We start from the raw sequence: 27,976 nt of genomic DNA on the forward strand, positions 1-27,976 counted from the left end.
ATGGTACGATTAAAAAGTACAAGGCACGGCTTGTGGCTAAGGGTTATACCCAGAAAGAAGGTGAAGACTTCTTTGATACTTACTCACCCATGGCTAGACTGACCACAATTCGGGTGCTACTATCACTGGCTGCCTCACATGGTCTTCTCGTTCATCAAATGGACGTTAAGACGGCTTTCCTCAATGGAGAGTTGAAGGAGAAAATTTACATGGACCAGCCATATGGTTTTGTAGTACCTGGTCAGGAAGGAAAGGTGTGCAAGTTATTAAAGTCTTTATATGGCCTTAAACAAGCTCCTAAGGAGTGGCATGAGAAGTTCGAAAGAACATTAACTGCTGCCGGCTTTGTAGTAAACGATGGTGACAAGTGTGTGTACTATCGCCATGGTGGGGGCGAAGGAGTTATTCTTTGTCTGTATGTCGACGACATACTGATCTTTGGAACCAAACTTGATTTGATCAAGGAGGTTAAGGATTTCTTATCTCGTTGTTTTGAGATGAAGGATCTAGGAGTAGCTGATGTTATCTTAAACATCAAGCTGTTGAGAGATGACAATGGTGGGATCACACTGCTTCAGTCTCACTATGTGGAAAAGATCTTGAGTCGTTTTGGGTATAGCGACTGCACGCCTTCTCCAACTCCATATGATGCTAGTGTGTTGCTTCGAAAGAATCGACGGATTGCTAGAGATCAACTGAGATATTCTCAGATTATTGGCTCGCTTATGTATTTGGCGAGTGCCACGAGGCCTGACATCTCTTTTGCTGTGAGCAAGCTAAGTCGGTTTGTGTCAAAACCGGGAGATGATCATTGGCATGCGCTTGAGAGAGTTATGCGCTACTTGAAAGGCACTGCGAGCTATGGGATTCACTACACCGGGTATCCAAGGGTACTAGAGGGTTATAGTGACTCAAACTGGATATCTGATGCTGATGAGATTAAGGCCACAAGTGGTTATGTTTTTACACTTGGTGGTGGCGCTGTTTCCTGGAAGTCTTGCAAGCAGACCATCTTAACAAGGTCAACTATGGAAGCAGAACTCACAGCATTAGACACTGCCACTGTTGAAGCAGAGTGGCTTCGTGAGCTCTTGATGGACTTACCTATGGTTGAAAAACCAATACCCCCTATCCTGATGAACTGTGATAATCAAACTGTGATCGTCAAGATAAACAGTTCTAAGGACAATATGAAGTCCTGAAGGCATGTGAAGAGGAGATTAAAATCTGTCAGAAAGTTGAGGAACTTCGGAGTTATTACGTTGGATTATATGCAAACGTCGAAAAACATGGCAGATCCCTTCACAAAGGGTCTATCACGTAACGTGATAGATAATGCATCGATGGAGATGGGTTTGAGACCCACCGCATGAGTTGTCCATAGTGGTAACCCACTCTATGTGATCGGAGATCCCGTGAAGTAGAAGTGGGAGACAAGTTGTTGGTCAGCTGGAAGGAGAGTATCCCTATATTAACTATCCCACTCCGTGAAGATGCAATACTCTCCTGATCTGCATGGCAGGTTGATACTTATCTTAATGTGTTCCAAGTGGCTTATTCGGGTAAGCAGAGATGTTGTCCTGCAGAACATCTTCTGAGGAACACACCTATATGAATTTGACTGTTAACGTCGCAGTCTGTGAGAATTGGGTGTTCTCTAATAAATTCATGAAAAGGCCCTGGAGTACGACGTATATGCCCCACCCGCGGGGAAGCCTTGCGGCAGCCCAGTATCGGCCAAGAATTTGTGTGAAACTAGTTTCACAGAAAACTTGTAGTTCAAGGCATAGTCCACTATTCAAGTTGTGATCTAGTGTAGCATAAATCTCTAAGTGGAAGTTCAACTTCACAGTCTCCACTAAGCACTGGTATATAAACAATGTTTTGGAACTAAATGATGAGATGTGCCAATGAGACTTTGGGGGGATTGTTAGAATTTTGCTAGTAGGCCTTTGGCCCAAAGCCCAACTAAAATTCTGAAATTCTCTTGGCCCATTCATGCACACATGTGAGTGGAGTGAGTGAGGCTAAAGTTTAGTCCCACCTCATAAGTTAAGAGAGTTGTACCTCTTTATAAGGTGAGCTCTTCTACCACTTGTATGAGCATGACAAGAGGAGACCTACACGCGCGCTCCACCTCCTCGCTCGCCTCGTCGCGTCGCTTCGCGTCGCGACGCGACGGCGGGTTGCGGGATTGAGCCGAGCCGAGGACAGAGCTATGTTGTTCGGGAAAAATTAATGAGTCATTAATTAATAATTAACGGACGCATTAATTACTGAACCGTTTCCGATTCTTTTGGATCGTGACGACTCGGACGTGGGGTTTACTCCCACGACCTACCCGGCCTGCACTGCACTATATAGTCAGGCAGACGTCTACCCTAGCCGCAGCCGCTTCGTATGGTTTCTCACCACCGTTCCAGATCATTGCGCCGCCAAGCAAGTCTTCTCCATCCCTCCTTCCGGCGTGCACCGGGAGAAGGGACAGCAGGCCTCTGGAACCCCGCTTCTCGTGATCCTTTACGGGAGAGGGGCGATCAGGTTTTTGGGGAGCGCACTCGCGCGACTGCTGGCAGCGACGACTTCGCGAACGACGACTTCTTCCCCGACCTCGGCAACCTCATCCTCGACGACATGGGCGACAACGTCAACGCCGGCGGTGCTGCTCCCGTTGCATCGTATGTGATTCTATCCTTCCTGTTCGAGATCGTGGTAGAATTCATGCTTCTAGTATGTGCCCTAGATGTGATCTGTTCATCTACTATGCTAGTTCGCATGATTAGTTTAATTTCTACTATTGCTGTCGTGATCTATTTTCTATTTATTCGGATTAAATCTCGTAGTAATTTGCTTATATTTCCAACATCTGGTGCATATCCCATGGTTCGTTCAAATTGCCTTGTTTCTTTCAGTTCTGTTCTTGGAAATTACTTCTTCTGCTTCTGGCCAGTACGCACGGTATCAAGACGAGACAGTATGACGAGCCGAGGTCTCTTTGGCTTCTGTCTACAGCCTCCAGGATAACCTCTTCCCAGTCTATCCCTTGTCTCTCGCTCCAGAGAGTCGGCTCCGATCCCGAGCCAGCGACCACACGCCTCCCTACCAGAGACACACCCACCTTCTGATACTCATGAAGACTGCCGCACCCATTCAGCCTGTCTGCCAACAAGGCGATTCCGATGAACAACCTTGCACACAACCGTACCTTCATTGTTCTCTACTAGCGACCCGCTGGACCTTGTCGCTGTGTGCCACCGATCCTGATAGCTTCTAAGTAACTGATGTCAGAAGATGTGTTTCGAGATGCCTCCCATTCATAATGTATTGTACCGTTCCAACACATCTCCCTAGTTTGGACGCTAGTACAAGAAGACTACATGGTAGATTGGTAGTGCACCTTTTATAAGGCTGATGATGCTTAGGTAATGGAAAAGGATGGTTTATACATTAGCTACCCATTCATTATCTGCGAATTAAATCAACACTAGCAAAAGAGCCCGTGCGTTGCAACGGGGGAGAGAAAACATAACACACGCTCTTAACTCAACAACCATCACTCAAGACCACAATAGGTCCATCTTCTTTATTTTTGCGAGCCATCATATTTGTGTTGCCGCTTATCCTTCTTCTCACACCCTCGCCGGCGATGGCCTCGGTGTTCACACAAACAACAAAAAAGTGTGTTGAATATGGTTAATCCTAAGGCGTCTCTCTCTCCCTCTCCCTCTCTCTCTCTCTCTCTCTCTCTCTCTCTCTCTCTCTCTCTCTCTCTCGCTTTCTCTCACTCTCGCGATGAGAAATCTGTTGTTTTCCCTGCGACATTTTTCAGAGGTATGCATGTCTTTTCCGGGGTGTTTATTTGCAATCCGGATCGCCGCCGGTATGAAAAAAATGAATCTTCCGCTATAAATTATAAGTTTGCTTCCATAACAATATTTAAAAAATATTTAATAGGTAAAATTAACATCATATTTATATTTCACACATTTTTTTAATAAAATTTCATATATAATATGTTAAAATCGAAGTTACGGTTTAAAAGATACAGATAATTTAGAAAATCATTTGGTTTGACTTAAATATATTCCAAAATAATATTTAAAAATACTTAACAGGTAAAAATAATCTCATATTCATATTCTACATATTTTTCTAATCAAATTTCATATATAACATGTTCAAATCGGAGCTACGGTTTAAAATATATGGATGATTTTAAAAAGCATTTGTTTGAGTTAAATATGATCCACGGGTGAATTACCTAAAACATCAGGGGGGTTTGAAAAATGTAAAATAACGGTTCGGGTGTGACTTAAATCCGGACGGCGGGTTGATTTCAAGAAAAGACAGGGACTTTTGTGTAAAATACAAAAATAACGATTCGTTTTAACTTAAAACAGGACTGCGGGTTGAATTCTCTGAAATAGAGGGACTTTTCTAAAAAATGCCATGACGGACGAAAGAAACCCAATTTTCTTTATTATTAGGTAAAGATATATCATTTAGTACAAGAGAAACATCAAGTCGTCAACATTATATAGGTGCTCCACATGTTGCCGAACAAACTCCACATCACCCGCTAGCCCTCCCTGGCAGCCCCGTTCACCTTGCCGTCGCCGGAGGAGGCCGGCTGCCCGGCGGACGGTGGCGGCGGGGTGTCTTTGGCGGGTTTTTTTTCAGTTCTTCCCCTTGGTGGTCGCCTTCTGATCTGGCCGCCGGTCCGCCGCCGTCGTCGCTGGCTTCCCGATCTTTTCTGACTGCGGTTGTCCCATGTTGCGGGCTTCCCGACCTGTCCATACCATGGTGCCTCCCGATCTCGCAGCTACCTTTCCGGCTCCTATCTGGATGATGTCCATGGCTGGGAGTTTGGTCAGGGGAAGCACGTGGGTCTGGTGCATGAATGCATATACACAAATGCACATGCGTGGACACGCATGCAGATGATTGGCGGCCGCCCAGATTGCCGGCTAGCTGCAACCCATGGTACTGGCTATTGGCATCCACCTAGGTCTTGGTGGCCAGCTGCATGGCCGAGTGGCATGGCTAGGCGGTGTTCCTGGCTGAGTGCGCTGGCATTTGGCGGGTAACGGTCCCAGTGTGGTGGATCTGCTTTCTGGCTTTTGACTACGCCATGGGAGATTGAATCCGGGATGGCGGTGAGGCCACTGCGGATTGTGGTCGCCATCAAAAGATTCTGTGAGAGTTTCATCTCCGTAGATATGGTGATTCACTTCGGCGGTGAGATGCAAACTATGGACGATGTCTTGATGCAGAGAGATTGTTGTGCAGTGGCGGCGATCATATGGCTTGTAGCTGCTGGGATCGTGGAAAAGTGGCGGCGACAACTCATGAATGACCTCGATGGTGGTGCTACTTGAGCACCCGGTCTTGAGCTCTGGGGTGAAAGCCTTGGTCTGGCCTGAGTTGGGTATACCTGACAATGGCGATGTTTTGACATCGTTACCTTGTTGAAGGCATTGTTGGAAATGTTCAGGCTGATTCTTAGGATGAAAACCTAGATTCTAGCCTTGGCTGGCTGGATCCGGTGATGATGACACTTGAATGTCACTCCCTTCCTTAAGGCGTTGCTGTCGAAGAACCTCGTCGTCCGCGTGTTGTCATGATATTGTCGGTGCAGATATGGCCATTGTTATAGTTTGCCGATTGTGATGCGATCGCTTTGGAGCTTTTTTCCTTTTTCCTCGCCTACTCATAGCTTTGGTCTTGTATGACTTTGCTATTCGCCGGCGTGTTTTTGTGTGCGTGCGTTGCTGTTGGCTGTGTGCATCCTAGCTATGCAGAGGCCGGGTGTGTGCTCATTGTGTTTGTATCTTCTTGATGCTTTATTTTGAGTCAATAAAATCCATCCTTTATCAAAGAAAATAAAATTATATAGGTGCTCCAATTCATGGTCTTTGCATTAAATAAAACAGGATTTTTTTTCAATTTTTTTGTATTTTTTAAGTGTACTGTTCATGCGGGTGTACCTACACCCGGCAGCAGCCACACCTTTCTCTAGATATTGACAGTTTTGACACTCGAGAAGGTGACACCGGTGTGTGACGAGGTAGTTTGCCGCTCTAGCCTGTGCCGTTTGTGCTATGGCCGGATGAATCATGCTATACATACGGCAGATTTGATCTGATTCCTGTACGAAGCTTAAATCAAGCCATACATGCAACAGACTGAAAAGGCGAGCCCCGCTAGATTGCTTTGTCATGCAAAACTCACACAATGATGGTCGTGTGTGGAGTGGTTCTGTGGCCGGAATGCATTGCTACGGAGGGCAACATTAGCCTCTACCTTGTGGGGGACCTCCTCCTCTTGACAAGACAAAGAATTTATGAACTTCACACAAGCTCCCGGAGGAAATGACGGAGGACGAGGACGAGGCGGAAACGAGGCCGCCTGAGGCGACCGGATTTCTTCCGCCGTCGTCTCGATCCTCGCCCGGTGGCGGCGTAGGGGGATCGCCACAGATCGGCTCTCGCTCTCACAATTCTCGCGCGGTGGTGTCGCCGAGAGGAAAGGATGGGCCGACGAGATCAGGCGGTGACCATGTCACCTCGACGCAGCATGCACTCAATGGCGGGTTACTTTTGCCGTCGGGACGGATCCGGGCGTATGGATCGAAGGGTGTCTTCGATTCACTCTGCCTTCGCGCTGGATGGCGCTCCTCGATTTGGAGAACGAAGTTCTCGCCGGCGACTATCTTCCGGACGGCGACTTGATTGAGGTGGGGTTTCAATTCAAATTTGATTCTTATAACGTGGTTGTCGGCGATTGCGTGCAGATAGATTTACGTCGAAAGGCAACGGAGATGATTGATCTGACGGGACCCATAGCGATGGCGACGATGGCGCCGGGGTCTTCGACGCCGGCCCGCGCTGACGCTCCCGGTGATCGCCGGAGGGTGGGTGGGAGATTCTGGGTTCTTGCGGACGATGACAGCGGAGATGACGAGGACGACGGCGGGCGATCCGGCGGCTCGACGGCCTGCTCACCTACTCCCTCAGATATAATCTGTGAGGCTTTTTCTCCCGGACACGATGAGGATGAGGTGGCCGAGATCGTGGAGACGATCGTCCCTCCCGAGGACCCGGCGAGGAACGGCCTGCGGCCCGGAGAGAAGCTGGAGCTGCTCCGGCGTGTCGTCCATCGGAGGACGGCGGCGAACGCATCTCGGCCATGGAGGGGTCACAAGGTAGGTCTTCCCAAACTTACGGTTTTCGATCTGGTTGCGCCGGAGGCGTGGACGGTTGTGGTCAGACGGAAGAAGGGTTGCCGTGCGGCGGCCGGCCGGCAGCAGGCGGCGCCGGCGGCATCGATCGGGATCGCGGCGGCGAGGGCCCTGCGTTTGAATTCCCTGATTGGCGCGTGTGGGCCTCCGGTGGTTACTGGGCCTCCTTCGGCTGGGTATGTGGCCCAGTGCGAAGGGGCTGCAGTTGGGCCGGGCCTAGTATTACTGGAAAAGGTTGGGCTCGAGGCTACATTGATCGTAGACGTGAGAGACGCATGCAGTGATCGATCGGTTTCCTCCTCTCCCTGCTCGCGCCGTAGGGTTCTGGTGCGGCGTTCTCTTCATCGGCGGGCGGATCCTGGCGGTCGTGCTCGTCGCATCCCCCCACTAGTGTCCATGGCGGGACGTGGTGTGGCGGGGAAGAGGCCGGCCGATCCCCCTGGGGCGGGCCACGCTGGGGCCGCGTCGGGCAGTGGCCGTGGTGCGGTGCCTTCGGCTGTGCCGCCGCCAACTGCTGTCTCCGGTCGTGGAGCTGGCCGGGGCGCGGTGCCCCCCGTGCCGCAGGTGGGAGGACGAGGCGGAATGTTGCCGGGTGCGGCCGTGGGGCGTGGTGCCACGGCGTCTGCCGGCGCTCGCGTGCCAGTGATTGCGGCCTCGGGTTTGGCGCCTAGTCATGGTGGGCAGACTGGTGGTGCTGCTGGTAGGGGCGGCACGGTGCCTAAGCCGCCAACGACGGGGGCGCCGGGGTCTATGGGACATCTGCCTAGGCAAGCACCGCCACCCCACTTCGTCACCAAACCTGTGGCTGGTGCTAATTCCGCGCCTCGGGGACAATGGGGAGACGATGGATTCGAAGCCTATGGGGTAGGTGTGCACCATGGCTCGTTGTCGACGGGCGGTGGCCGAGGTTACGCTTGGCAGAGCGACGGTTCGGTAGAGCGACCGTTCCTGGGTCCCCAGGGTGGCTTTGTTGAGGGTGCTTCTGGCCCGGATTCTAGACAGCGTGGTGGATTCCATGGGCATCGCGGTGGTCGGGGCGGGCGAGGGGGCCGGTACCATCCACGTCCGCCGCCACCACCGGTTGTTGTCGAGCAGATGACTGATAGCGGGGCTGCCAAGGAGCTTTGTGTTGACCGGTCACGCTATGGAGGTGGTGACGGCTCTTGCTTCTGCTCCGGCTCCTGAGAACGAGGTTATGCCTGATGTGTCCGTGGAGATGATGGACAGGGCTGAGTCTGATAGAGCGTCCAAGTGGGCGCGTAGGAAGGAAAAGATGCTTTGTTATCGTTGCGGAGACAAGGGTCACTTCATTGCGGAGTGTGTGGCGCGGTTATGTGATACCTGCGGTAAACTGGCACACGAATCTGGGGATTGTCCGTTACTGCGCGATCAGGCACCTTCACTCATGATGTATGGAGTATACTGTGCTGAGCTAACTTTTTTCGAGTCTCCGACTGAGCACGAGGTGCCTGACGAGTCTCCGAGTCAAACCACGGGGATTGTCAAGGTCACCAGAGGGGAGGTGTCTGAGACACAGATCGTGCAGAGGCTTCGAGAGCTGGCTCCTGGGGATTTCCAGTGGGACCTTGTCGGTCTTGATGATAAGATGTTCAGGGTTGAGTGCCCGTCCGTGGAGGATCTGCAGAGGTTGCTGAGTTTTGGGATGTGTAAGGTGCCGGGTACTGATGGCATCCTTGAGTTTCAGGAATGGAAGCTTGTTGAACCTCAGGGCATACCGCTTACGCAAGCGTGGCTGCGCTTTTCCGGGGCACCTTCCACACCGCTGCAGGATGCTCGGGTTGTGGCCAGCTTGGGCATTCTTGTGTGGAAGCCTGAGCGTGTGGACATGGCTTTCACCAGAGCTCACGGGATTGCTCGGGTTCTGGTCAGTATTCTGAACGTTGAGTATGTGCCGGAAGTGGTTAAGTGGGCTTATCGAGGCAGGATTTATAATCTAGTTATTGAGTTTGAGGACGAGAGCCTTCTGGCTGCGCCGGCTCACGTGTCTGACGTTGATATGCACGAGGGTGACGGTGGCGCGGGAGTTCAGGAACCGCCGGTCGAGGACTCTGTACGAGAGCTGTCCATGGGGCCGGGGTCCGAGACCGCGACGACCGGGGATGGAGCTGCCCAACCCTCCTCGGTGCCTTCGACGACTCTGAGATTTGGGTCCTTCGAGCCTTTTTCTGCACCACCGAGGTTGTGGAGCGATCGGGTTGAGTCCGAGGAGGCTTTTGAGCTCGCTTTGCCTGCTTTGGAATTTCTGGATGCTGTGGATTCGGGTTCTGGGGATTTTGGGGTTTCATCACTTTCGGTCTGGGGGGAGGAGGAGGTGAGTCGGCAGGTGGCCACTCCCTCTTCTGCTCAGCACGCGGTTCCCCCTCAGGAGATGACGCAGCTTATCGGGCCTGGTGTGCCGGGAGGAGCCATAGGCCAGGCGGTTTCGGGTTGCTCTTTTTGTGCTGAGGAAGGGGATGCGGGGCAGGTGGCTCCCGTGTCCTCTTCTTCGTTGGTAGGAGGTCCGGTCAGGAGGCCTCGGATACCTCTTCTCCCGTTGCGTCTTCCTTTCGGTTGGTGCCGGCTTTGCCTTCGGGAGTGGGCTCGGGGCAGGTGGCCTCGGAGCTTTCTCCTATGGTGGTGGCTTCTCCGGTGCGGGGTGGGGAGCTAGGGCGGGCGGCCCTTGTTCTGCCTCCACCATCCTCGTTGACGGCCCCGTCTTGTGGGGCGCGCCAGGCGTCCCGTCCTCCTACTGGCGAGGCTGTGGGGGAGCCCCTGCAGGTCGCTCGGACTACGTGTTGGGGTGAGGCAGGAGGTCGTACCCCAACCGCGATCTCTCGGGAGGAGGTCATTGCGTTTGGTGGGATCCAGGATCCGATGTCTGAGGGGCGCCGGGTGAGTGACCGTCTCCAGGCACATCCGGACGTGGACGACATTCAGCAACGGTGCGCCATGAGGGCGGCCAAGCTTCGTGATGTAGAGGTCACTACTGGTATGTCGGTCAATACTTCTAATTCCATTTTGCATTTTTCAAATGATGAGATTGTTGATAATGCAAATCAATTAGGAGTTTCTCTAGGTAGTAATGACACTGAAATTTCTAATTCTATTAATGATCTACTTGATCTAGAGGCTGAGCGGGCCTTAGAGATGATTCGCAATATTGCGGCTGTTAAACCAATGTGTGATTCGGAGGTTGATGCGCTCGGGGTCAGGGTGCTCGACAATTTTTGTGCGGATCTTTTGCCTCCTAGTTCTGAGGCGGATGTAGAGGATGTTTCTACTGAGAGTTTTGGCAAGCCCTTCTGACACTGGTTGTGAGGACCAGTTGCAGAGTCGAGCTATCCCAAAGTGCAAGTGGAAACGGAAGGTATACCCGTTGTCCGCAGTGCGTACAAGTGCTAGGATTCGTTCGGCAAAAAAATTCCATGATGAACTATGAAAGGAATCTTTTGGAATAGCAGAGGTCTAAGGGACTTGGCTAAAAGAAGGTTTCTTGCTGAGGCGTCTATCGAGCATCATTTAGATTTTATCGCTCTATTGGAGACGGGTAGAGATAATTTTGCGCCTCAATTTCTGAATTCTTTGTCGGGGGGTATAGAATTTGATTGGCATTGCTTGCCGCCGAGAGGGAGATCGGGTGGAATCTTACTCGGCGTTAGGTGCGAAACGCTTGAGGTTCGTAGTGTGGTTATGGGTGACTTTGCAGTCAAGTTCCGGGTGCGGTCGAAGGAAGATGGGTTTAACTGGGCTCTGGTTGCGGTATATGGGGCTGCGCAGCCCGAGCTCAAGCCCGATTTCTTGGCTGATCTCGTTCGGATGTGTGGTTCCGAGCAGTTGCCTTTCCTGATGGGGGTGATTTCAATATTATTAGAAGGCGTGAGGATAAGAACAATGATAACTTTGACGGCAGATGGTCGTTCATGTTCAATAATATCATTGAAAGTTTGAACCTGAGAGAAATTGAGCTCTCGGGCAGAAAATTCACCTGGGCTAATGCGCTGCCAAATCCGACGTATGAGAAGTTGGATCGTGTGTTGGCCAGTGTCGATTGGGAACAGAAGTTTCCTCTAGTGACAGTCCAGGCCCTGTCCCGTGGTATCTCTGACCACACGCCGCTTTTTGTGGACTCTGGTGAGCCCTCCCACTTGGGGAACAAGAATGTGTTCTCCTTTGAGATGGCTTGGTTTGAACGTGAAGGCTTCCTTGGTCTCGTGGCTAGAGAGTGGGCTAAGGATTCAGGAGGAAAGACCGCGCTTCATCGCTGGCAGAATAAGATCAGGCACTTGAGGAGTTTCCTGCGTGGATGGGCTAAGCATCTTAGCGGGATTTATAAGGTTGAAAAGGAAAGGCTTCTATCCCTTATTCAGTCCCTGGATGTAAAAGCAGAAACCACGACACTGCCGGCCGCGGAGCTTCATGCCAAGCTTGACGCGGAATTGAGGCTGAAAGAACTTCTTAGGGAAGAAGAGTTGAAGTGGGCGTTGCGGGCCAAGTTCCGGCGAGTAGTCCAGGGGGACGCGAACACTGAATTCTTTCACATGGTTGCTAATGGTATGCATCGAAAGAAGAGGATCTTTCAGCTTGAGCAAGATGAGGGTACAATTGTTGGACAGGAAAACCTAAAATTGTACATAACTGAGTTCTATATGCAGTTGTTTGGCCCTCCAGAAAATAAATGTGTGTCTCTGGATGAGTCCAGGGTTGATGATGTTCCTCAGCTCACAGCTGTGGAGAATGATTTTCTGACGGCTCCTTTTTCCGAGAAAGAGGTATTTGAGGCCGTTTCGCAAATGGAAAATAACAAAGCGCCGGGCCCAGATGGATTTCCAGCGGAGTTCTATAAGAAATGCTGGTATATCATTAAAGGGGATTTGTTGCCTTTGTTCAATGATCTGTTTGCTGGACACACTACTGGAATCAGCTAATTTGCCATCTGCCAGCTCTTTGCCGTCTGCTAGCTGACGGCAAAGAAGCTCTTTGCCATCAGCTACCCAAAAGCAGACGGCAAAGAAATGGCAGACGACAAAACAGGTCTTTGCCATCTGCGAGCTCTTTGCCGTCTGCTAGCAGACGGCAAAGAATCTTTGCCGTCCGCTGGCAGACGGCAAAGAGAGAGGTGGCCCCCACCCCCTGCCCGTTTGGAAAAAACTTAACGCCCCACCTCTTTGCCGTCTGCTAGCAGACGGCAAAGAGACAAAAAGGCGGACGGCAAAGATTGGCGGACGGCAAAGAGGAGAGTACCTAACGGCCCGTACCCCCCCCCCCCCCCCCCCCCGTTACTCTCTGTTCTCTCCCTCTCTCTCCTCCCCGACGCGCCGTCGCCCCGCCACCCTCCGCCCGGCGCCGCCCCGTCGCCCCCTCCGCCCCGTCGCCCCCCCACCCCTCCGCCCCCCACCCCTCCGCCCCGTCGCCCCCCCACCCCTCCGCTCGGCCAGCGCCACCCCGCCGCCCCTCCGTCGGCGAGCAACCCCACCGCCCGGCGCCCCTGGGCCCTGCCAGCGTGCCACAGGCCTCCCACCCCTGCCGCAGGTGAGCCCCACCCCTCTTCTCCTTTTTTTTTCTTTTTTTTCTGTTTTTTAGTTTAGATTACTTTTAGTTTAGTTTTAGATTTAGTTTAGTTTAGATTACTTTTAGTTTGGTTTTATATTTAGTTTAGTTTAGATTACTTTTAGTTTGGTCTTAGGTTTAGTTTAGTTTTAGGTTTATGTTTAGTAATGAAAAAAACTAAGAATAATTAGAAGAAGAGGAGGAGAAGAAGAATAGCTAGGTTTAGGTGTAGTTTTTTCCTGTTTTGTTTTAGGCTACTTAGTGCTAGGTTTAAGAAGAGGAAAAAGGAGAAGAAGAAGAAGAAGAAGAAGAAGAAGAAGAAGAGGAGGAGGAGGAGGAGGAGGAGGAGAAGAAAGAAGAAGAAGAAGAAGAAGAAGAAGAAGAAGAAGAAGAAGAAGAAGAAGAAGAAGAAGAAGAAAGATGAGAGGAGGAGGAGGAGGAGGAGAAAGCTAGAGGAGAGGAGGAGAAGAAGACCACCGACACCCCGACTCCGACCACCGACACCTGACACCCCGTCCACCGACACCCCGACCTCGACGACCGACACCCCCACCCCGACGCGACACCCCGACACGACACCCCGACCCCGACACGATACCCCTACACGACACCCCGGCACGACACCCCGACACGACACGACACCCCGACACGACACGACACCCCGACACCGACACCCTGACACCACACCCACCCTTACCCCGACACCGACACGGCACCCCGACCCGACACCCCGACCCCGAGACCCCGACCCTGAGCCTGACCCGACACCCCGACCCCGACACCGACACGGCACCCCCGACCCCGATCCGGCACCCCGACCCGACACCCCGACCCCGAGACCCCGACCCCGACCCCGACCCCGACCCCGACACCCCGACCCCGAGCCTGACCCGACACCCCGACCCCGACACCGACACGGCACCCTGACCCCGACCCGGCACCCCGACCCCGACACCCCGACCCCGACCCCGACACGACACCCCGACCCCCGACACCTCCCGAAAAGGTGTTCTTTGGCCTTCCAGAGGCCGACGGGGTCATATATTTGTGAATTATTAGTTAGGTCATATATTTTTCGATTTTGTTATGAAAAACATCATATATAATTGTGTTGATCGGGTAGTTTTAAATGTGCAGTTGTTTCATCGCTGTGAGGTTTGGTGTTCGACGACCTCGCCGTGCATTTGACGAGCTCTGCCCCTTCATTCGTGGGTGAGCACAAATGACATGTCCTCCTCCCCCATTAATTATTTGATCTATTCCGATGGAACTTGATAGCTAGCTATATATGTGTCTTGAATCATCAGTTTGCGTAACCAATATGTGTCTCCCGTTCGAAAGCGTCATAGTTATAAATATGCATGCATTTGCATATTTATAACCTTGATTCTTTCGAATTGTCCAACGCTATCCATGGACAGCCCGAGTATGTTTAGATTGGGTTCGTTTTCCCATATGCTTTGCTCCGGATCCGACGCATAAATTTCGTCAGTGCCTCCCCTGTTGTCCTCCGGGTACACATCCTCTCTGTTTATTGCAGAGACGTGTATCAGGAGAACAGCGGGGAGGTGCTGCCGAAATTTTGCGTAGGATCCGGAGCATAGCATGGGAAAATGAACCCAATCTAAACATACTCGGGTGGGATTAGGACCTATCATTACCTATTAGAGTGTAGGTTGCATGGACGTAATAAAATTGACAAAGTAGATCAACTGATGAATATATACATGGTGAATTATATATATATATATATATATTTGTTGTGTGTCTAGTAGCTCTGAAAGTCAAGATGAGTGATCGTGCGTGGATGTACACCGGTCACACTGGTCAGAACGAATGGAGCACTGAATGGTTCACAAAAACCAAGGGGTTTGTGCGAGCCGCATTTGCAAATGGCCAGAGGAAAACCTGGTGCCCCTGTTTACGGTGCGGCAATTGGGAAAAGAGGACAGAGGCTGAAATGGGCAAACACCTGCAGAAGAGTGGTTTTACGCCCGATTATACGGTGTGGACATTTCATGGTGAGTCTGCCCAACGTGACCGAGCTGAGGTGGATCGTCGTCGCACCGACGAGCATGGTACCGGGATGGAAAACATGGTGCAAGACTTCGATGATGCTCGGGATTCGGACGAGGATATGGAGGAATCTGCAAAGGCCTTCAATGAAATGTTGGAGTCTTCAAAACGTCCGCTCCATGAGCACACTGAGCTTTGTCAGTTGGATGCCATCTCACAAGTAATGGCTCTGAAGGCTCAGTTCAACTTGGGCAGAGAATGCTACGATGCAATGATGACAGTATTTGGACGCTTTCTACCCAAAGGCCATGTAATGCCTACAAACCTGTACCAGTCGGACAAAATCCTCCGTGCACTGAAGATGCCCTATGATAAGATACATGCCTGTGAGAAAGGATGTGTCTTGTTTAGGCTTGACTATGCGGACTTGTACTATTGTCCCATTTGCATGTCTTCCAGGTATGTTGTGGTAGACAACGGTATGGGTGAGAAGACACAGACCAAAATCCCCGTTAGTGTTCTTCGGTATATGCCAATCATACCAAGACTTCAACGTCTTTTCATGGTCGAAGAGACGGCCAGACAGATGACATGGCACAAAACGGGCAAAAAAACCGAACTAGATGCAGATGGGAATCTGATGATTGTACACACATCGGATGGTGTTGCGTGGAAAAAGTTTGATGGACTTATCCGTTGTCCTAGCTCTCTCCCGGAGATCATGGCGCGCCAGTCGAGCTCCGCTCCTGAGATAAGGCCTCGTGAACGGCCAGTGCAACTCGCCATCAAGGTTAGTGATACGTACTCAGTTATCTTTCTCCATTACATTGTGTGCGCTGCCATCAATGATTACAAATGGTCATGTGAGTGGTGTTGCAGGCTGCTATACAGAGTGAGAGAGATAGAACGGAGAAACTTCTGGCGGAGGCGGCGGAGAGGCAGCGGGAGTTGGAGGAGAGGACGACAAAGATGATGGAGGAGGAGAGGGCACGGAATGACATGCAGGAAAGGGCCATGTACGAGCTCCTTGTGGTAAGTTTCTTCTGCAGATTAGCCAAAACATGCATGTAGTGTTTGTCTCATTACTAACTAGTATGACTGAGTCGTCAAAACCAAATGTGCAGTCTGTGTGCGAGAAGACCGGTCAGACCGCTCCGCCGATGCCAGTGATTTCTCCTGGGACCACGGTGAGTTTAATTTGAATGGACATTACTTGCTAGTCTTAACATTTGAGTGTCATCATGCTAACAAGACATTGGAAATGATCTTTGGTGCAGCGTAACTCCAGACAAGCATCGCACGATCCTTCTCCAGCTACCGACACGAGCCAGCCCGCTCCTACACCCCGTGGATCTTGGTAAGTTTATCTAGTGTTTTGCTTAACACATGCATAAAGACCAAGACTTAGCTTTATTTCCTCCAATGCTTACCATAATGACCTAGACTTTGCTTCTTCTCCTCCAAAATGACTTAATAAGCTTACTGACCTCCAAAACCATCCATTTTACCTAAGTTAGCTCTAAAACGATCTGTACGTAGCTTACTTATGTCAAAAATTGCATAATTAGCTTAGTTAGCTCATAAACGATCCATTTTACCTAAGTTAGCTCTAAAATGACCCATTTTACCTAGGTTAGCTTATAAATGATCCAGTTCATCCAAGTTAGCTCAAAAATGACCCATTTTACCTAGATTAGCTCCTAAATGATCCATTTTACCTACGTTAGCTTTAAAATGACCCATTTCACCTAGGTTAACTCCAAAATGACCCATCTTACCTAGGTTATCTCATAAACGATCCATTTCAACTAATTTAGCTCATAAACGATCCATTTCACCAAGTTAGCTAAAAAACGATCCATTTCACCTAAATTAGCTCTTAAATGATCCATTTCACCTAAGTTAGCTCAAAAAGATCCATTTCAACTAAATTAGCTCATAAATGATCCATTTCACCTAAGTTAGCTCAAAAACGATCCATTTCAACTAAGTTAGCTCATAAATGATCCATTTCACGTAAGTTAGCTAAAAAACGATCCATTTCACCTTAGTTACCTCAAAAACGATCCATTTCACCTTAGTTAGCTCATAAACGACCCATTTCAACTAAGTTAGCTCATAAATGATCCATTTCACCTTAGCTAGCTCATAAACGACCCATTTCAACTTAGTTAGCTCATATATGATCCATTTCTCGTAAGTTAGCTCATAAATGACATACTCTTCTTGTTCTAGTCTTCTTCTTGTTCTACTCTTCTTGTTCTAGTCACCTATTTCTAACTTTCTTATTTTGCCATTTTGCAGATTTCATTCACTTCATGGAAGCTACTCTTCTTGTTCTAGTCTTCTTGTTTATGTATGGATGGAACTTGTTTATGTATGAATTGATGGATGGAACTTGCTTATGTAATATGTATGGATAGAAGTTGCTTATGTAATATGTATGGATTGAACTTGCTTATGTATCAATGTATGGAACTTATGTGCTGGATATATGTGATATGAATGCCTGTGAAATATATCTATATATGTCATATATATTTGCTGTGAAAATTGTTGGATTTAATAAAAAACAGAAAAAAGAGCCAATATGCAGGCTCTTTGCCGTCTGCCACCGACGGCAACAGGCTCTTTGCCGTCTGCCGCGGACGGCAAAGAAGCCACGTGGCATCCAGCTGTGCTTTCTGGGAGCTGACCCATTTGGTCAGTTTGCCTACAGTGGCAGACGGCAAACAGTAAACAATTTTGCCGTCAGCGGCGGACGGCAAAGGCCTGCCATGTAGTGACGTGTAGATGACATCATAAGGCGGACGACAAAGACACTAGAAAGTTTGCCGTCAGCGGCGGACGGCAAAGGCCTGCCGTTAGCCACTTAACGGACTGACAGTGCAATTATTGCCGTCCGCTCTCTTTGCCGTCCGCGGCAGACGGCAAAGGGCCTTTGCCGTCAGCCACCAGGAAGCAGACGGCAAAGTAGTTGTTTACCGTAGCCTACTTTGCCGGAGCCTTTTGCCGTCTGCGGCTGACGGCAAAGGCCTTTGCCATCCGCCGTTCATGCCTTTGCCGTCCGCCGTGGCAGACGGCAAAATAGCTGATTCCTGTAGTGACAGCTTCATCTTTTTCAGCTAAATTTTGGAACGATCACCCTTCTTCCTAAGAAAACAGAGGCTGTGAGAATTGAGCAATTCAGGCCAATCTGTCTTCTTAATGTTACTTTCAAAATTTTCACCAAGGTCGGGACCAATAGGCTCTCACAGATCGCGCATGCTGTTGTGCAGCCTACCCAAACTGCCTTCATGCCGGACAGGAACATCCTTGAGGGGGTTGTGGTCCTTCATGAAACGCTCCATGAAATTCACACGAAAAAGCTGGATGGGGTTGTTTTCAAAGTGGATTTCAAAAAAGCGTATGACAAAGTCAAATGGCCATTCCTTCAACAGGCTTTACGCATGAAGGGTTTTGATGAGGCTTGGCGACACCAGGTAGAATCCTTTACGCAAAAAGGTAGTGTTGGAACTAAAGTAAATGATGATATAGGGCATTATTTCCAGACACACAAAGGCCTGAGGCAAGGAGATCCAATGTCCCCTATTTTGTTCAACATTGTGGTCGATATGTTGGCAATTCTCATAAGCAGGGCAAAGGACGCCGGTCAGGTAGGTGGCTTGGTGCCTAACCTAGTTGATGGGGGTGTGTCCATTTTGCAGTACGCTGATGATACAATCATCTTTATGGAGCATGACTTGGCAAAAGCGAGAAACATGAAGCTGGTGTTGTGTTTATTTGAACAATTGTCCGGTTTAAAGATTAACTTTCATAAAAGCGAGTTGTTCTGCTTTGGTAGAGCCAAGGAGGAACAAGAGGCTTACAGGCAATTGTTTGGTTGTGAATTAGGGGCTTTACCTTTTACTTACCTAGGTATACCCATTCATCATCGTAAGCTCACGAACAGAGAGTGGAAATGTATCGAAGATCGGTTCAAAAAGAAACTTAGTTGCTGGAAGGGCAAACTTATGTCTTATGGAGGCCGGTTAATTCTTATTAATTCGGTGCTCACAAGTATGCCGATGTTCCTCCTATCTTTCTTTGAGGTTCCAGTTGGGTTTAGGAAAAGGCTGGACTTCTATCGATCAAGATTTTTTTGGCAGAGTGATGATCTTAAGAGAAAGTATAGACTCGCCAAGTGGGATATTATTTGTCGTCCTAAGGATCAGGGGGGTTGGGTATCGAGAATCTTGAGGTCAAGAACAGATGCCTGCGTGTAAGTGGCTATATAAGCTATCAGTTGAGACTGATGCGACTTGGGCACAGATTCTTCTTAACAAGTATCTGCAATCCAAAACTTTGTCACAGGTGACAGTGAGACCAACTGATTTGCCATTTTGGAAGGGGCTTATGAGAGTTAAGGCAGCCTTCTTTAATAGAACAAAGTTTAATGTCGGAGATGGCAACGATACTCGCTTCTGGGAGGACACATGGCTTGGTGATACACCTTTGGCATTACAGTACCCAACTCTGTATCGTATTGTACATCGCCGTGATGCGCTAGTGGCAACTATTATGTAGGCCACTCCCCTTGTTTAGGAGGGTGCTTGTTGGTAATAGATGGGAAGCTTGGCTTCATCTGGTGCGTAGACTGATGGAGGTTCAGCTACATCATCAGGCCGGTCAGTTGTGTTGGAAACTTACTAGGTCTGGACAATTTACAGTTAAGTCGATGTACATCGATGTTATTAACTCGAGTGTCATTCCTAGCTCCAAACATGTTTGGAAAGTCAAAGTTCCTTTAAAAATTAAAGTGTTTATGTGGTTTGTCCATAAACAGGTCATTCTAACAAAGGACAACTTGGTTAAGCGCGATTGGACAAGATCTACTATGTGTAGTTTCTGTGATCGGGATGAAACCATCAAGCATCTCTTCTTTGAGTGCCCGTTGGCAAGAATTTTCTGGCGTTCCGTGTAAATTGCCTTTAACATTACTCCTCCGAGTTCGGTCGGGTCGTTATTTTAAACGTGGCTGGATGGGATAGAGTCCGTTACAGCTAGACACATTCGTGTAGGAGTTTGTGCGTTGTTATGGGAAATTTGGAACTGCAGAAATGATTTGGCTTTTAACAGAATAACTACTATTCATTTTTTGCAGGTTGTATTCCGTGCTACGGCGTTGATTCGTATGTGGTCCCTACTCACTCCGACGGAGGCCAGGGAGCGTTTGGCTACTGGATCTGTCCGGTGGGAGATGGTAGCGCGGGATATCTTCAACCGGTTTGGATGGCGGTCATGTAATAGGATAGGCAATTAGTTTTCCTATCTTTATTTCTGCCAGCCGGTTGTGGCTTTATGGCCTTTTTCTGTTTTCGCGTCGAGGTCTATGTGAGCTCGACTTTATTTTGTTTTACGACTCTACGACATTGTTGAACCAATTTTATTTATCTAAGTGGCCGTATGCATCATTCTGATGCAGAGGCCGGGGAGTCCCCTTTTCCAAAAAAAAAAATACAAGCTCACGGATACGATACGACAAATACACAGTTATTTTAAAAAACAACAACGCTACGTTTCAGCTAGGATAATTTGGGTCCAAAGTGTACTCAAATCACAAGTATCTGAACTAGTTCGTTGTGAATGAGCCGTAGGTCCTCGTGAGATGAAAGTTGGTTGCAGTTTAGGGGCTTGAGGAGGAAGAGGTGCTAAACCGACAAGGTAATATTCCTTGTTCCATTTTCAATTGTGTGGAGTTGTTTTGCCACATATGTCCACTGTCTTCTGCAGTTTGCTCGTCCGTTCTCATTGGTTCTAACCTTGCTAGCCTCCTCATGTATATGATGGGGAGGTACATCCATCCTGAGGGTCTACATAGCTCCTTTGACAAGGACCTGACTAGGTTCCTCTCGCAGGCGGCGGATGGTCGGCCCAAGTATCACATGATGAAATGGGCTGACATCCGCCTCCCCAAGGATCAGGGCGGACTCGGCATCACAGACTCGCGCCGTACGAATGTAGCTCTAATGATGCATTGGGTCTGGCGGATACTGAGGGGAGATGGAGGTTTATGGCTCCAACTCCTAGAGGCGAAGTATCTGCGGGGAGAACCCCTGCTGGCTTGCTCTCGCTCTGCCGGAATTCAGTTTTGAAAATCCATCCAAGCTATTCAAGAGGAGATCAAGCTGGGTGTTACCTTCTCAGCTGGCAATGGGAATAGCACCCAGTTCTGGATTGACCCTTGGCTTGAAGGGGAACCGCTCTGCTTTCGATTTGTTAGCCTTTTTGCTATCTGCTTGCACCCGAAGCTACTTGTCTCTTAAGCCAGCCTAGACGGGCAATGGGGCATCATGTTCCGTCGCTCCTTTGGTCCGACTGAAGTGCTCGAGTGGGAAAGCATGAGGGAAGTAGTCCCTCTCCCACTGTCTCAGTCCCCTGACTCAATTTCTTGGAGCCTCTCTCCGCGGGAGAATTCTCCGTGAGTTCAGCATATCAGGCCCTCTGCTGATACCCAGTCATTCAATGCCTCTCTGCGCTTTGGAAGGCTCCGATGCCCCTCAAGATCAAGATTTTCGTTTGGCAGCTCCTACGTGACCGCCTTCTCTCTGGGACAGAGGTTCTTAAGTGGCACGGCCAGGGCGATGGTCTCTGCCCCCTATGTCGAGTCCCAGAAACGGGAACTCACATTTTGTTCTTTTCTGTCGCGGCCCAAGCGGTCTGGCGCTTTGTTCATGAGGCCCTTGGGCCAGAGTGGGAAGCCCTAGACCTGGCTAATTTCCTACAGTTTAGGGCCACCCAGACGGGTCGCAAGCGCCGTCTGTTCTAGGTTATCTTTGCAGCCCTGACATGGACTCTTTGGACAACGCACAATAAAATGGTGACTGAGCGGATTTTCCCGCGTCAGGCTTCTGATTCATTCTTCAAATTTCTTGCCTTATTGCAGCACTGGCACACGCTCGCTAGGCAGCGAGACCGCGACCGCCTGGACGCCATCTTGGACGCTCTCCTGGCTTCTGCACGACGGCTCTCGCCATTTTTTGTTTCTTCTTGCTTTCCTTGGGCGCATTTGTGTTGTTTGGCCCCAGAAGGCTCCTATGCTTATGTTCTGAGACTGGTCTGTATGGATGTCACTTCTGCTTCGGTACACCCCCCTAAACACATCAACGGCTCAGATTATTTTATAGCCCTTCATAATAAAGGGCAAGATGGTCTTTTCTTTACGTACGATACGAGGTTTTTTTTTGTTTTGAGAAACCGATACGAGGGGTTCGTAGAGGCAAGAAGTAGTCACCTGGGCCGGCCCATTCGTGGTTGCACCTCCTTCAGTGGGAGAAAAATCACGCGAAAAAAGGTAGGGCGCTAGGAATCGAACCTGCTTCTTCAGCTGCATGTGCGTGCTGCGCTAGCCATACAACTATCTACCTGTTGTGCAAGGTTTCCAGCGCGAACACTTAAGAAAGGAAGTTCGCGGCACTAGGAGAAAAATAGCGAGAAAAGGGAAGGGCGATGGGAATCTAACGTGCACCTTCCAGGTTATGTGCGCATCTACTAGCCAATGTGACTACCAATGTGCTGTGCTAAATTTCTAGCGTGAATCGTTAACAAACTAAAGGTCGCGGCAAAATTTAAACATGAGTCCGCGCAAAATAAAGATGAACCAAAGTGTGCAATAGGGTTCGAACTAGGGACATCACACCAGTCAACCACGTTAGTAGCCACTATACTAAGGTTTGGTGTCCAAAAAGGTAGCCCAGTCTATATGAACCATAAGCCGCGACATTTTTAAAAAACTGTATCTCATTTTCTTATTTGAAAAAGTAAATATTTTTAGAAACACAGTCATTTAATAAATTGTGATATTTCTAAAAGAACTAGAACAATTTGGGAAAACGTAAACATTTTATGGAAATCATAGAAGGAGCAAAATTGCAAACAATAACATTTTTTTAAATCGCAAACATTTTTTTGGGAAATGCAAACATTTTCAAACTTGAGATTTAAAAAGCAAAATATTTTATGAAATGCTATTTTGGGAATATCAACCATTTGTTTTACAAAGAAAAACATTGAAAAGGAGAACATTTTTTTGAAAAACATGAACTAAACTGAAAACACGTCCGGCCTGTGTTTTAGGTTTATTTCATCGGGAAAATTCTAGAAAAAACATAGAATATCTGATTGCAACTAAACTTGGCATGCATGTTGACCATGGTAATGCTAATGTGTGGAAAATATTTGGGTGCGTTTGGAGGTGGCGGAAAAAAATTGGTTCAAAACGTATCAGGTTCTACGCGGTGCGTTTGGTTGCAAGCATGAAATAACACCAAATTTTGGCAGTAGTTGGGCATGCCCAAGGTTGTTCCTCACGTAAATTTTGAACGAATTCCAATACCAAGCGCGCGTTGCGTCACGTCCGCCAAGGTGTGGAAAAAAATTCGGCACGTTCGTAGGAGGTGAAAAAAATATAGTTCGAGATTTGCCCTTTCGGCCTACCCGAATGTAACAGGTCGTACACAGTGTGTTTGGTTGCAAGAATGAAACCATTGAAAAAAGTCCTATGTGCTCATGTATTTTAAAAACAATCACAAATTTGAAATAAAATCGCAGACTCAAAAAAGTTCATGAATTTGAAATAAAACCACAGACTCAAAAAAATCATGAATTTGAATAAATGCCATGAGTTTTGAAAATTTTCATAAAAAATCATAAATTCGAAATAGTTAACGAATTTTAAAAAGCTCTTCGCCCCAATTATACACGAATTTTAAAAAGAAACACAAAAATAGAAAGAAATAAGGAAAAATGAAAAAAATCCAAAGAAAAACGGCTAAACTGAAAAAAACCCACACCCAAAAATTATACACGCCTTGTACCCCTTCGCCCCTTGTAACCCACGCTTTTTTATGTACTGCCTCGCTTTTTATTAGCGTTATATATTTCTATAAACAGGAAGAAAGAAGTACCATGGGATAACAAATAAACTATTCCAGCTGTTTAGCGGCCTCAGTATTAGAGGTGGATGTTGTGGGTTCGAAATCCACACAAAGCGCAGCTTGTTTTTAATTCTTAATAAAAGAAAGAAAAAATGTAAATGGGCCAGGTCGGCCAAGGTGCAAATAACGCTCTAATGAGCCTAATACAAACGTACGGCCGTATATATCCGGCAGGTGATCCACCATGTTTACGATACGTTAAATGATCAGATTGCCTTTAATACGTTTTGTGAGAGGGGTTGTACCGAAGTGCTTTATCTATAAAGCAGGGCGAAAGTCTAGTTCGAAAGAGTTTTGCTCGTGTAGCTGTAAATTACTATGCCCATTGCCTTCCCTACTATTCCTCTTTGCAGATACAAAAAGTTAAGGATCAGGTACAAAGCAAACTAGAAGGCTTGGTCACAAAATCAATCAATGGTTAACTCACCCTGGGCTCCACAATCAACACTCATTTGCCAAGGTTGTGGGGCGCTATGTGCACTAGTAGAAAAGAGGGCTTTGGTTCAGACCGGGTCAGCCCATTAGTCCCGCTTCAGTCCAGAACCGGGACCAATGGGGGCACTGGTCCCGGTTCGTGAGGCAAGGGGCCTGCCGGGCCTCGTGGGGGCATTGGTCCCGGTTCGTCTGGCCCCTTTGGTCCCGGTTGGTGGGACGAACCGGGACCAATGGGCCTCGCTCCTGGCCCACCACCATTGGTCCCGGTTGGTGGCTTGAACCGGGACCACAGGCTGCCCTTTAGTCCCGGTTCATGCCACGAACCGGGACCAATGAGGTGCCTATATATACCCCTCGCCCGCGAGCAGAGCACTCCAGTGCTTTGTTTTCTCTGGCCGGTGAGGGGAGGGCTTTGTGGTGCTCTAGCTCACCTTCTATGCACATGAGGTGTTCGATGAAATGCCCGAGCCACAGTAGTTAAATATTCTCCTCTCGAAGCTCGACCTCAAAACTCCATTTTCCTCGAAATTTGTCTAGGTTTAGCGGCCCGTCACGTCCCATTCCTGTCTTCACCGCCGTCGATCGCCCGCGCCGATCTCGTCGCCGGCACCACCGTGGTGAGCCTCTTGTTCTTATCTTCTTTCTGAAAAAAAATTCTTACTTTAGATAGAGACTTGTCTAATTTTCTTACTATTGTATTGCTTGTTATTATATAGTGCGATGGTTTTGGTATCCGCCCCCGTCGGCCCTCATCCTGTCTATGATTCGGATGTGGTATATATTATCTTTATAACTATTGGTTCATTTATTGTTTATGAAAATTATGCCGGCCAACGTGACATAGATTTTATTTATCTAGGAGGTATGTGAACCTGAAATTCCAACCGACCCTATTGTCGAGAGGTGAAATTTAGTTTAAGAAGAAAACAATTTCTTGAAGAAAAAAATAAAAAAATTGAGGAGGAGAAGATGATATTGGAGTTGCATGTTGCGGATGTCGTCGATGATCACAAGATCAAGATGGATGCAATGCGCTTGAAGATTAGAAAGATTATAAAATATGCCATTCATACCGAGGCTTGGTATCATTATGCCGTTGGATCAATTATTACCTTGGTTGCGATTATGATCGCATTTGTTTTCGCATTGAAATGTTTTACATAGTTTCAATGTATGGTTCAATTAATTATATGCTCTAGAGAGGTATATGTTGTTAGATGAGAACTATGTATGTACTTTGGTTTTAATGTGATGATGAACTTCTATTAATTTGGTCACTTAATTATCTATTCATGATGTTCTGTAATGGTTTTTGACACACTTAATTATATATAATGCACGCAGATGAACCGGCAATGGATGTACGGTGACAGACACATCTCCAAGTACATTAAGGGCGTGCATGATTTTCTCGAAGTGGCTGAGGGAAACAAGCAGAATGGTTTTATGTGTTGTCCATGCCCTACATGTGGGAATACGAAGTCTTACTCTGACCGGAAAATCCTTCACACCCACCTGCTTCACAAGGGTTTCATGCCACACTATAATGTTTGGACGAGGCACGGAGAAATAGGGGTTATGATGGAAGACGGCGAAGAAGAAGAGGACGATGACAACTATGTGCCCCCTGAATACGGTGATGCTGCAACGGGGGAAGCTGCTAAAGATCAAGAGGAACCAGACGATGTATGAGGGGAGACTGACTAGAAAAGGCACGCTAGGAACGGACTCAATAATATGCAGGGACGGGCATTCTTAGTCTCAAGCACACTACATAGTTCTACAGAACTCTACCTTGGTGACCCCGTATGTCGATGAACACAAGAACAGTCTGCGCTCCAAACACCCGGAGCAGTGTGACGACTGGATTACATGTGAACACATCAGGACTTTCAGCAGTTGGTTGGAAACACGTCTCAGAGGTGACACCACTGTTTGTGATGAGTTGTACTCGTTGTCCAGGGGACCATCTTCGACTGTATTGACTTACAAAGGATACGAGATAAATGGGAATACATTTTACACGATCGCCCAAGATCAAAAGAGCACCAATAATATTATTCACAATATGAAGTGTGTAAGCAATAATATTCACAATTTTATTTTATTACCATCATTTGTGTCGAGTTTCATTTATTCATATATATATATGTATTGACCCCCTTCGTCGAATTAGATCTTTCGGATGCGGGATGAACTCCTAGCACCAGATCGTATGCGAGCAATTCAAGAGAGATTGGCGGCATTCTTCCTTGACCACGTGATTGCTGAAAACGGAGAATACTATGTGGACCCTGTGTTCTTACGATTTAATTAGAAGATTATATTGTAAGAGATAATTATTGTATATATGTAGCCGGTAGTGTCGGATAGATATACGAGAACTTGTTGTTCGACCAATCTCTCGGAGAAGGAGAGGTGGTCGATATCACTTCTCTCTGTATGCATATGTTCATGACGATCTTCTGTTTCCTTCATTTGCTTACTAGCTAGCGTGTCTAGTCCTCTCCATACGTATATAGTACGTAGCGTCGACCAAGCACGGAGATAAGAGAGGACACTTCTCTCTATTAATTAGCTAGCTAACACAATATATGAAACACCTAAATTAACCCCCAAAACCCCAACCCCACCCCCCTCCCCCTTTCAAAACAAAAACAAAAACTCCAGCCCCTGAAATGCTGACGCGTGGATGCATATTGGTCCCGGTTAGTGCCACCAACCGGGACCAAAGGCCCTCCTGCCTGGGCTCGCCGCACCGGCCACGTGGAGGCCCATCTGTCTCGGTTCATGTAAGAACCGGGACTAAAGGGTTAGGGCATTAGTAACGACCCTTTAGTCCCGGTTGAAAAACCGGGACAAAAGGCCCTTACCAACCGGGACAATAGGCCCTTTTTCTACTAGTGGTGTTGAGAGCCCGTACTGAAATTCAGTATCATGCTCAACATTATAGCCTCATACACCGTCATGTTCCTGTAGCATAATTATATGCTGTTCGTTGTTTCATTTTCATAACTTCTCCACGCAATTGCAGGTTATGTTTGTAATCTCCAAGCCAGACGTCTTGAAGACCTCACACTCAGAAATCTAGGTCATGTTTGGGTAGGTTACCTTCAAGGATCTGAGCACTCAGCTGTGGACACAACTGGCAGAGAAATTCAAGGCGCCGGTTCCCGAGCAACGGCATCTTAAAGAGCGAGCCATCTGTGGCAGGAGCCCATGACGGCGAGGAGGTCGACGAGACTAGCGGCAACAAGAAGGACATCGACCTTGTGCTGACGCAGGCTTCCGTGCCGAGATCCAGAGTTGTGATGGAGCTCAAGGCTGTAGAACGCGATATCGTCAGCCCATTTGGAAGGTTGAATTGTGTCCTTATATTATTGTCAGCTTGAATGTTGCACTTGCAGAATGGGAGGTTCCTTGTCTCCATTGAAACTAGTACTGGCGTGTAGGCTTTGGAGGCGTTTTAACATCTGAGGATCAGGAAACTGCTTGTTCTTATGGAAAAAAATCTGAATCGTCCATGCCAAATTTTGCTACAAATGAATGTCACTGGAATTGTGTCCTTACAATATGACATTCTAGCTAGCTTTCGGATTTTGTTCTCAAATACAACCACTGTAAGATTTGGAGACGACTTTCCAGTTTGTTTTCAAACACGGATTGAAACAAGTTAAGGATGACCGAAAAATAAGATCGGCCTCTTTATGCTTATGACGAAGCTGGAGGCTGGCAGCTGTTGTGAAGCTTTGTCGATACATAA

General features: G+C 48.1%; 1 pseudogene; it reads left to right on the top strand.

Annotated features, from left to right (window-relative positions):
- Positions 1-2,880: 2,880 nt before the first annotated feature.
- Positions 2,881-27,665, top strand: LOC123076555 (uncharacterized; annotated as a pseudogene).
- The last annotated feature ends 311 nt before the right edge of the window (positions 27,666-27,976 follow it).

The sequence above is a fragment of the Triticum aestivum genome, chromosome 3D (assembly GCF_018294505.1).
Source record: "Triticum aestivum cultivar Chinese Spring chromosome 3D, IWGSC CS RefSeq v2.1, whole genome shotgun sequence".
NCBI classification, from domain to species: Eukaryota; Viridiplantae; Streptophyta; class Magnoliopsida; order Poales; family Poaceae; genus Triticum; species Triticum aestivum.